Source organism: Panthera pardus, unplaced genomic scaffold, assembly GCF_024362965.1.
Source record: "Panthera pardus isolate Hobbes unplaced genomic scaffold, ASM2436296v1 HiC_scaffold_11, whole genome shotgun sequence".
NCBI lineage: Eukaryota > Metazoa > Chordata > Mammalia > Carnivora > Felidae > Panthera > Panthera pardus.
In genome coordinates this window covers 103037142-103048204 of record NW_026526666.1, presented here as the reverse complement: position 1 = coordinate 103048204, position 11063 = coordinate 103037142, and the positions used below count along the sequence as shown (strand labels likewise).

General features: G+C 52.3%; 1 long non-coding RNA gene across 2 annotated transcripts in view; it reads right to left on the bottom strand.

The window, feature by feature from the left end:
• Positions 1-4435: 4435 nt before the first annotated feature.
• LOC109274009 (uncharacterized) overlaps positions 4436-11063 on the bottom strand; it is a 12479-nt gene continuing 5851 nt past the window's right edge. For both annotated transcript variants that reach the window (XR_002083380.2, XR_002083379.2), the window contains one exon: positions 4436-4529. This is a non-coding gene — a long non-coding RNA (uncharacterized LOC109274009). The remainder of the gene's footprint in view (positions 4530-11063) is intronic.

Below are 11063 nucleotides of genomic sequence, written 5' to 3'. Positions count from 1 at the left end.
CCTTCCTCCAGCATGACCTCATCTTAACTAACTATTGCCTACAACGACCCTATTTCCAAAGAAAGTCACATCCTGAGGTCTGGGGGTGAAGAATTTAAATGTGTGGGTTGAGGGGTGAGGGAGGACATAGTTCAATCCAGGGTAGCAACTCTGGGCTTGGCCTCAAATTCACCCAACGGCCAGTCCCGCGGCCCAGGGCCCACCCCACCGGTGGCCCTGACTGCTTTGGCCCCTGCTCTGCTGGCCCCACCCCTGCAAGTCCTCCGGGCAGCTAGCCCACAGGGTCCAGAGCCAGACACGGTGGTCAGATCTGGCATCCACGAGCTGCCTCCTATCATCTGCCAGATCCGTCCCCGGGGGAGGCCAGCAGCCTGGCATGACAAACCCAGACAGACATGGTTCCAATGTCACCTCCTGCACTTAGTGTGGTGTGGCTTTGGTGGAACATCCCACTTCCCTGAGCCTCCAGACCCTCACCTCTAAAATGTTCTCGGGGGGCACCTGGGTGGCTCAGTCAGCTTAGCGACCGACTCCTGGTTTTGGCTCAGGTCATGATCGCTGGGTTTGTGGGTTTGAAACCCATGTCAGGTTCTGTGCTAGCAGCTTGCCTGCTTGGGATTCTCTCTCTTCCTCTCTCTGCCCCTCTCTCCCGCAGGAGTGTACATGCTCTCTCTCAAAATAAATGATAGGTGATGACAGATAGATAGAGATGGATGATAGATAGATACATAGATAGATGATAGATAATAGATAATAGATGATAGACAGACAGACAGATGATAGATAGACAGATAGATGAGAGAGAGAGAGAGAGAGAGAGAGAATAGGTAAAATGTCACGCAGGTTTAGTGAGTGACAAAAGCACGAGGCCAGACGTACATCCTCCTCGTCCTGACCCCGTGCTGACCCCCAGGACCCACTGCTCAGATCTGCATGGGCTGCACAGCCGTCTCACACCCGAACACACACATCGAGCTGCGCACCCCTTGGTGAATGTTCTGGGCTCCTGCCAGGCGTGCGGTGAACCCCAGAGCCAACTCCCTCTCCTGCTTCCGGCCACATCTGCAACAGCATCTGGGGCCTCGTGGTGCTGGGGGGAAGTGAGTCTTTGCCTGAGAATTTCCCATGCATCCCAGTACTGGGTATGTGAGCTCTCTCTCTCTCTCTCTCTCTCTCTCTTCCCCCCCCCCCCACCCCATACGCCTGCCCTCTTACCTCCGGGGAAATTCGGTCGACACCCCCACCCCAACCACAGACTCTGTAAGACAACCTGTCCCTGCCGGGAGCCACCTCCTCCCCCTGGGCCCTAAGCACTCTCTCGACCCCTGCAAATGACACGTGGTACACATTCACATTAAGCGCAAATGAACCTTCATGATGATTGCTGTGACCATAATTGCTAGGGAAATTAGTGATCACGAGCTGCCTGGGGCCCGCTCCGGGGACCCACGAGAAGCCTTAACACCACTGCTGCCTTCCAGCCGGACACAAGAGCCAAGGCCCTGGCTCCAGCCCCCAGCCTCCCACCCCGCACCCCTCCTGGGGCCCTGGCTTGCGGCAAACATCAGTCAGGGGGATGACCGAGGAGGAAAATCCTGGCCGGCCCTGGAAGGAAGGAGGAACACTCACTCCCCTCACAGAGGCGTAGACAGCTTGCTCTCAGGCCAGGTCCACACTGCCTGACTCCAAAGCTCTGTTCTCACCGGGACCCCTCGAGTGCCAGGTGCTTCCAGGACGGCCCGGCAGAGCAGGTGGTCCGGCCCACGTCCAGGAGCAGAGGACTGAGGCCAGGGCTCAGTGACAAAACGGCCCGGAGCAAATCGTTCCAGAAGCCAAGATGAGGGCCCAGTGCTGCCTGTGTCCAAAGCCGGCGTCTTCCCCACCACAGTCCCGCATGCCACGAGCCCCTTTTCCCGGAAGCTGCGTTCCACAGCCTTGCCAGGGCCCCGTGCCTAAGGGCTGCTTTGAGGATGCCTTTGACCTTGCATTCGCTGGGCCAGACTTCCCAAGGCCCTGAGTATTTCGATTATAAACGTCTCCTGGATGCTTCTAATCACATGTGAGGAGCCCTCCCCCCCTCCACCGCACAGCCGCGGAGCACTGTGGGGGTGTCAGGCTGCCTCCCCAGTGGCCTCTGACAAGGCACAGTTCCCGGGACCCCAGGGCTCTTCCCGGATTGGAGCACAGCCGCTCAGGCTCCCGGGTCATGGGACTGTTCATTACCCATTTTTCCAAATGCCTCAGTCGGTGACCTGACCCCAGCTAACGACGGGGGCACCCGGCCACCACTTCTCCTCCCAGAGAATCATGCCAAGACCACTCGTGCTTCTTCCCCAACCCCCCAAGCACCCCTTGCTGGGGTCCTGCCCTGGTGCACAGAGACGGGTGTGCTGGGGTGAGGGGCTGAGAGGCCCGGCCCTGGGCAGGGTGTGTGGCTCGTGGAAAGCGGGTGTCACGGTGTCCACGACAAGCAGCTGGTGGCTCAGAGGACCACGTCTTCCGGACAGAGCATGAACGGTGGGTGCTGGGCCTCAGCTCTCAGGGCTCATCAGAGCCAGCAGGATTCAGCCAGAACGCACAAGCTTCGTAAAGTGGTCAGCCAAATGGGCGATCTCAGAGCGCCCCTGGCCTCAGAACCAGGCATTTGATGGCAGAATCGAGACTGCCCAGGAAAATAAACACCTGCTTATAAAATATGAATGAAAGGTCCAGAAGAGCCTGCAATTGAGCAGAGAGGGTTCTTCTTATTGGCTGCTGGTGTGGACAGTCAGGAAGTCGAAGCACCATCACCCAGAGGGAAAAACGGCCCCAAGGACCAGGTCCCCTCCCCCCAGCCGTCAGCCATCAGCAGGGCTGTGCACCTGTGTGTGCGTGTGCAGCACGGATACACGTGCTCACACGTCGCGTTTGTGTCCACATGTGTGCATGCCCGTTTGCCCTGTGTGTGCCTGTGTGTGCACGCATGCACCTGTGTGTACAGGGGGGCAGCAGGGCAGACAGGGGTACATCGTGTGCTTCCTTCTCCCCCGCCCCAGGTGTCTGCTGGGTACCTACTATGCGCAGGACCGGTGAGACGGGGGACCAGAGGCGGACTCTCCACTCTGTGCCCGCAGGGAGGGAGCGCGCCGTCTGAGCAGAGGGAAGAGGCAGCACAAACAGCACAGAGAGCCGCACGGGGCTCTAGGAAAACGCACAAGAGAAGCACCTGCTCGGGGGCTGCGGAAGGAAGCTGGCCCGGAGGAGGGGGACCATCTTCCTCCCAGCGAACCGAAGGCAAACACGAAGGCTTATTCATCTCACAGGCTCAGCGTGGCGTTCTGCACACACAGCACTCGGTGAGGACCTGCTAAGCCGGTGTGTCGGCAGGAGCAGAACCCCGGGCTCCTGTGCCCTGTGGGGCCCCTCCGAGCTGCCCCCGGGCTCCTGTGCTCTGTAGGGCCGCCCCCGAGGGGACCCCAGGCTCCTGTGCTCTGTGGGGCCGCCCCGAGGTGACCCCCCAAGCTTCTGTGCTCTGTAGGGCCGCCCCCAAGGTGACCCCGGGCTCCTGTGCTCTGTAGGGCCGCCCCCGAGGTGACCCCCCAAGCTCCTGTGCTCTGTAGGGCTGCCCCCGAGGGGACCCCAGGCTCCTGTGCTCTGGGGGGCCGCCCCAAGGTGACCCCCCAAGCTTCTGTGCTCTGTAGGGTTGCCCCCAAGGTGACCCCGGGCTCCTGTGCTCTATGGGGCCCCTCCGAGGTGCCCCCAGGCTCCTGGGCTCTGTGGGGCCACCCCTGAGGTGACCTGGGCTCCTGGGCTCTGTGGGGACACCCCTGAGGTGATCCCCGGACTCCTGTGCTCTGTGGGGCTGCCCCCTGAGACAGCAGCTTGTTGAGGTCTGGCCCCAGGCTGGCTTCTCAAAAAAGGAACAGGAGACATGTCCCAGGGGTCAGGAATGATAACTGAAGTCCAACCCACCCAGGCCTTTTCACTTTTTAAGGACCTTCTTGGGCATCATTGCAGGTGAAACTTCTGGTTGTTTTTACAAAAGGAAAAACTTGACGTGTGGATTTATAATCCTCCTGCCTCTGAACCGGAAACATCCCCAGCACCGTCCAATGAGCCACACGTCAATGATTTACATTTTATTTTAATTTTTTAAGTTTATTTATTCATTTTGAGAGAGACAGAGACTCTGAGTGGGGGAGGGCAGAGAGAGGGGGAGAGAGAGAATCCCAAGCAGGCTCCATGCTGTCAGCACAGAGCCCAACTTGGGGCTCAAACCCACGAAGCCATGAGATCACAACCTGAGCCAAGACTAAGAATCAGACGCTCGGCCAACTGAGCCACCCAGACGCTCCCCCTGCCCCCTCCCCCCAATGATTTATTTTAATCCCCTTTTCTGAACTTAGACAGAACTGGGTTCCAATCCCAATGCCATCCCTCGCTGTGAGATTTCCTTCATCTGTGAAGTAAGGGAAACACCCACTTGTCTCACGGGCTGTGTGGGGGATTCGGTGGGGCCACGCGTCAGTCAGGACGGGCCATTCATGCTGCTGGAACGTAAAAAATTCTCAGCGCTTAACCAACAGCTAGCTCCACTCGGGTTTCATGGCTGTCTCAGGACCACAGGGAGAGGCGGGGTTGGGGGGGCTCATCATAGTCACCCAGGGACTCAGACAGAGGGGACACTTCTGCCAAAGCTGCTTGCACAGTTCCAGAGGCTGAGAAAGGAAAGCGGGATCGGCCACAGCCTGCCTCTGAAACCCTCCGCCAGAAGGGATGCACACCTTTCTGCTGTCGCCCGGAATGCCCGGTTAAGAGAGTGGAGATGAACCATGTCCTAAGGGAGGATGACGGGAAGGGACCGACACGAAGACAGTTCGTTCACGCCAAATACAGTCCGTCCCTTCTCGCTCCCCTCACGCCGTCTTCATTCCCTCTAGTCCACTATCCATTTAGTGCCTCCCTTCTGCAAATGCACCTTCTGATATGTGCATGGTGACAACCAGCAGAAATGAGGGCCACACTTGAACTTCCCGCACCCCGGCTTCTGCTGGGGCCACGTGACTTGCTTTGGTCAATGGAATGTGGTGGTAGTGACAGGTGCCAGTTCCGAGTCCGGGTCTCCAGCGACCTCCGTGCCCCCTTTGCCTTCTGTGCTGCTGCCATTGCCATGAGAAGGACGTGCCCAGGCTGGCCCCTGGCCCCAGGAGGGACACCAGGACACCTGCTGTATCCTGAGCCAAACTGCCTGGCCAGCCCAGATTCCAGCCCACTTCTGCAGGGATCCTGAGAATTGCGCTCATTGTTATGCACAGGAGCTAACGAATACAGATCCCTACCTCACTTCCTACAGAACACGTGACAAAAGGATTACAAACAAAAGGTGAAAAACAAATCTTCAGTTTTTAGAAGAAAATGCAGGACAGTGTTTTTATAACAGCAGAGTAGACAGACACAGGTTTGTTTTTTTTTTTTTTTAATTAAACACAAAAAACAAACACCATAAAGAAAAATATTGACAGGGGCTCCCGGATGGCTCAGTCAGTTAAGTGTCCAACTTCAGTTCAGGTCATGATCTCCCAGTTTGTGAGTTTGAGCCCCACATTGGGTTCTGTGCTCTCAGCTCAGAGCCTGGAGTCTGCTTCCGATTCTGTGTCTCCCTCTCTCTCTGCCCCTCCCCTGCTTGTGCTCTGTCTCTCTCTCAAAAATAAATCAACATTTAAACATTTTTAAAAAAGAAAGAAAAATACTGACAGCCCTTAAAAGTAGAATTTTGATCTGACAAAGGAGACCATGAATAAAGTTAAAAGACAATCATAGTGCACAAATAGGGAAGACATACTTAAAATGTATTTGGCCACAAAAGCACTGATTTCCAGATGACAAAAAAAAAAAAAAAAAAAAAAAAAAAAAAAAAAAAAAAAAAAAAAAATCATACGGGTCAGCAAGGGGAAACCGAAAACCCAGTAGAAAAATGAGCCAGAGACAAAGAAACCATTCATGGAGGAAGAAACCCAAAAGGGTAACAAATGTAACGCAGGGTATGCCACTGCATAGTAATGAGGGAACCGCAACCTAAAACAGCAAGGAAATATTATTTCACACCCACCCCGTGGGCAAAATATGAGGTACACAACAAATGTGGATGGAAGATGAGCGAGTTTGCAAGCTGCAGGTGAGAGTGTAGGGGGCACCCCAGCCTCAGACATTGGTCGGCTGCATCTCACCGGCACAAATAAAGACGGACAGGTCCCAAGACCCCACCTCACCAGGGGACCAGGACGTCAGCAGCATCTGGGGGAGGGGAGCACCACCTGCTTCTCAGAGACGCACAACTCTAGACTCCTCTGAAAAATCAGGGTGAAGGGGAAAAGCATATGCAGAAGAATACGTGTGGACCACTGTTTGTGTAAAAATTCAAAACCAAACAGGGGCGCCTGGGTGGCTCAGTTGGTTGGGTGACTGACTTCGGCTCAGGTCACCATCTTGCGGTTTGTGAGTTCCGGCCCCAAGTCGGGCTCTGTGCTGACAGCTCGGAACCTGGAGCCTGCTTCGGATTCTGTGTCTCCCCCCTCTCTCTAACCCTCCCCTGCTCGCGCTCTGTGTCTCTCTGTCTCTCAATAATAAATAGACCTAAAAAAATTTTTTTTTAATTCAAAACCAAACAAAAGACTATGCGCCCTTCATGGGCATATGCGTACTCCGTGTAAAAAACACGCGTGAAAAGGGGAGACACTGACTTCAGAACAGCGAGGAGGAAAGAGGCAGGTAGAATACATAAGGGGCACGTAAGTCAAGCATCAATAAAAGCTACATTGTATTATGTCCTTAAAATGCACTCTGCAGCAAACGTGTCATAAAGCTGGCATGCATTAAGCTTCACCGGCAGGTATGGGAAAGTTTGATATCATTGTTCTCTACACGGGTTTGTGCGTTTGTAACACCGCGTAATCGTTCCAAAGGGCTGATAAAGAATGAAAGGAAACGTGCCCGGATGGTAACAACGGTGATCTTCAGGTGGTAGAATTACAGGTAGGTTCTTTGGACTTTTTCCTACTTTCATGTTATCTCTCTTCCCTTTTGTGAGGATTTCTTACTGTTAAGATGTATTTTCAACCCCTGCATCGGAGCGCACCATGCCCGGCTGGGAGGCTGGCGAGGAGGGAGCACAGCAGCTCACTTGGCCAGCCCCGGGGCAGCTCTTCCAGGAAATATACAGACACTTCCCCCCTGCAGCCAAAGAGTTAAGAAAGCTTGATGTGCAATGAATCATTCCAGGGGACCTAAATCCCTGCCTTATCTAATTTTGTATCCAGAGGCTGATTAATTTAAACTCTACAATAAAATAAACATCAGCGTTAAATAAGGATTAAATACTCAGCAGGATCCTTAGTCGAACAAACTGACACTGTACATTTTATGGTATGGATTGAGGGGGCCCCTGGTGGCAAGGGGGGAGCACAAGGGGTGTTCTGAGCTAAGGAGAGAAAATTGCCAATGCGTTGGGATTCTGGAGTGCATTCACCTTAGGTCTCTTGTCTGGTTGTCAGCAGAAAACTCGTGAGCCACAGACTAGCAGTTCTTCACACAGGAGAAGGTCTTGTGCTGTGTCCCCAGCTGCCCCTTATCACCAAGGGGAAGGGGGTGATCAGGAGAGTGGGGTCAGGAGATTGGAGGAAGCCCCTGCGTTCTTAGAAAACAGCAGAGAAGAGACTCTCCTGCCTGGGCATTGCTACCCAGCAGCCAAGAGCAGGAACTAACAGCAATGACCGCCGGCCCCCCCAGGCAGCTACTAATTCCAAGAGGGGGCCAGGAAAGGTGGGACAGGTAAGGACGGGGTGGAGCTGTCTGACCCAGGAGGCTGGAGGGATCCAGAAACCTCCGTCGGGGAGGAGGGTAGGCAGTTGACGGGTCCTTCCAGGCCTGCAGCACAAAGAGGGGCCATCACCCCCAAGAACCAGCTATACCTGCAGAAAGCTGTACCCATCCCCCCCTCAGCAGCGGCACCGCAGAGCAGAGCCGGACCACTGCCAGAGACCGTGTCCAGCATGAATGTAGCACCAGAGTGGGGCTCAGAAGGTCCTAGACCCTAGCCCAGCTGAGCCCCTGACCAGCGAGCAACTCGCTTAGCCACCAGCCTCCCCATAGGCTCAGGGATGGCGAAATCCCTTCAACAGATGTATGTTCAGCACCTACGCAATGCAAGCAGGCTCTGCGTTCTCTTCCCACAAAAAACCTGTAGCTGTCCCTACGAGGCCTTCCCAGAGACGCGGGGCAGCTGAGAAATACGCGGTCAAGGAGACAGGATCGAGACAGCACATTCCTGGTACTACCAGCCACAAGCTTTGCACAGAAAAGAAAGCAACCCCCCTGGGTCCACGAGTGGCAGCTAAATACCAGGAAGACCCTCGTGTCTTGGACTTAGATACCTGCAGACTAACAGGCTGAGACTCTTCCCCGACCCGGATGGCGGGGTGCAGAAGTGCAGCAAGGGGTCAGAGCAGGAGGGCTGGGGAGACAGGGCCGCGAGAAGGAGCCTCTGGACGTGACCAACATACAGACACGGCTCTCTGCCATGAGCAAGACCAGTGAGCGGTGCTGAGGGGGTGCTGGCGTGCGGACAGCACGCTGTTGTCTGGGGCACGGAGCTGTGCAATAATCACACACGACTGGCAGAATGTCGGAGAACTGGGTTCAAATTTACCATCTTGCTATTTGCTTTCTATGTGTCCCCATCGGCAACTTATTATAGGTTACTGTCAAATGATATGGTGCCACTTCACATGTAGTATAAAAATCTTAAAATAAGGCACTGTCATTTCCCCCGTTGGCTCTTGTGTTATTTGTATGCATTTTCTGCTACATATTCTGTAAGTCTCCTACTCTGCTGTTGTTATTTTTTATTTAAAGTCAATCAGGGGCACCTGGGTGGCTCAGTCTGTTAGTCTGACTTCGGCTCAGGTCATGATCTCACGGTTTGTGAGTTCGAGCCCCACATTGGGCTCTGCGATGACAGCTCAGAGCCTGAGGCCTGCTTCGGATTCTATGTCTCCCTCTCTTTCTGCCCCTCCCCTGCTCACACTCTGTCTCTCTTTCTCTGTCTCTCTCTCAAAAATGAATAAACATTAAAAAATATTTTTAATAAAGTCAATTATATTTACGAGATATTTTTAATGTTTATTGACTTATTTTTGAGAGAGGGAGGAGGAGAGAGAGGGAGAGAGATATCCCAAGCAGGCTCAGGACTGTCAGCACAAAGCCCAACATCGGGCTCGATCTCACGAACCTGAGATCATGTCCTGAGCCGAAATCAAGAGTCTGATGGTTAACTGACGAAGCCACACAGGTGCCCCTACAAGATATTTTTACTGTTTCACTTTTACCTGTACGTTTATCATTTCTGGTACTCTTCATTCCTTTGTATAAAAATCCAGATCTCCATCTGGTATTATTTTCTTCCTGCCCAAAAGACTCCCTTTAACATTTCTTATAGTGATAATCTGATAGCAATAAATTCTTTAAGCTTTTTGTCTCTCAAATTCTTTCCCATAATGTTTGAACCATACTGTTGGCAGCTACAGAATTCTAGACTGACAACTGTTCTCTCCTTAAGTACTTTGCAGGTGTTACCCATTATGCCCTGGGTGGCATTGTTACTGACTAGAAGTCTGCCCTCGTTCTTGGCTTTTTCCTCTCTACATAATGCATCTTTCATCTGTGGCGGCTTTTTTGTATTTTCCCTCTGGCTGCTTTTAAATTTTTCCTTTTTTCATTGGTTTTAAGCAACTTGATTATGACTTGTCTTGATGATGTAGTTTTCATCTTTGTGTGTGCGTGTGTGTGTGCGCGCGCGCGCGCGCTTGGCGTTCTTTGGTATTCTCGGATCTCTGGGTTTATGGTTGGCATCAAACTTGACATTTTCACCCATTAATTCTTTCAAACATATTTTCTTCTCCCCCAACCCTCTCTTCAAGGACTCCAATTACACATATATTAGTCCGTTGAAGTTGATTCTCTGTCCACTTATTTTAATCATTTTTTCTCTGCATTCCATTTTTTATATTTTCTGTTGCCGTCTTCAAGTTTACTAATCTTTTCTTCTACAGTGTCTAACCCGTTGTTCATCTCATCGAGTGTGTTTCTCATCTCAGACATTATACTTTCCACCTCTAGAAGCTCAATATTGATTTTCCATTTCTCCGCTTAACACACTCAAGCTTTCCTTTACTTTCTTGATGTGGAAAGTATCATTATAATGACAATTCTAATGTCCCTTCCTACTGGTTCCATTATATGCGTCATTTCTGCAGCTGCACCTATCGACTGACTATTCTCACTATTGATAGCGAGTTTTTTGTTTCTTTGAATGCCTGGTGATTTTTTATTAAGCGACAATGCAAATTTTACTTTATTGAGTGCTGGATATCACTGCGTTTCTATAAATATTCCCGAGTTTGTACTAGGGTGTGATTGAATTACCTGGAAAGATTTTTTGGTCCTGGGAAGACTTTCTTTTAAGCATTTTTAAGTGGGGCTAGAGCAGCGAAGGCCTCGGGCTAATTTTCCACACAGCTGAGGCAATTTTTTTCTCAGTAAACTATTGCATGTCTTGGGAATTCTAAATCTTTCCACCGTTGCCGGTGGGAACACGAAAGGTATCTGGTTCTGTGTGAGGTTCAAGCATCGTTCCTTCTGTTCAGGTGGTGTCTTCCTCCAGATCTGACTACTCACGTACATGCACTGATCGGTACTTAGCTGAATACTCTGGAGCTTTTGTCCCTAAGCAGTGTTTTCCTCTCTGGTACTGTGGGTACTCGCCCTGCATAATTCAGCTGCCTCAATATCCCCAGACTCCCAGCTCCACCTCCACAACTCAGGAATACCGCCAGACTCAGCCTGGGCTCTTGCTCCCAGGCTGTCCTAGGAGCTCTCCAGGCAGTGAGTTGGGCTGATCATTTGGCTCTGCTCGGGGTTTGCGCACTCTCTCGGGAATCACTGTCTTGTGCTGTCTGATGTCCGATCGCCTGCTGTGTAACCAGATTTAAACACAAACGGTCTGACACCAGAGGCCATCCTTAACCACT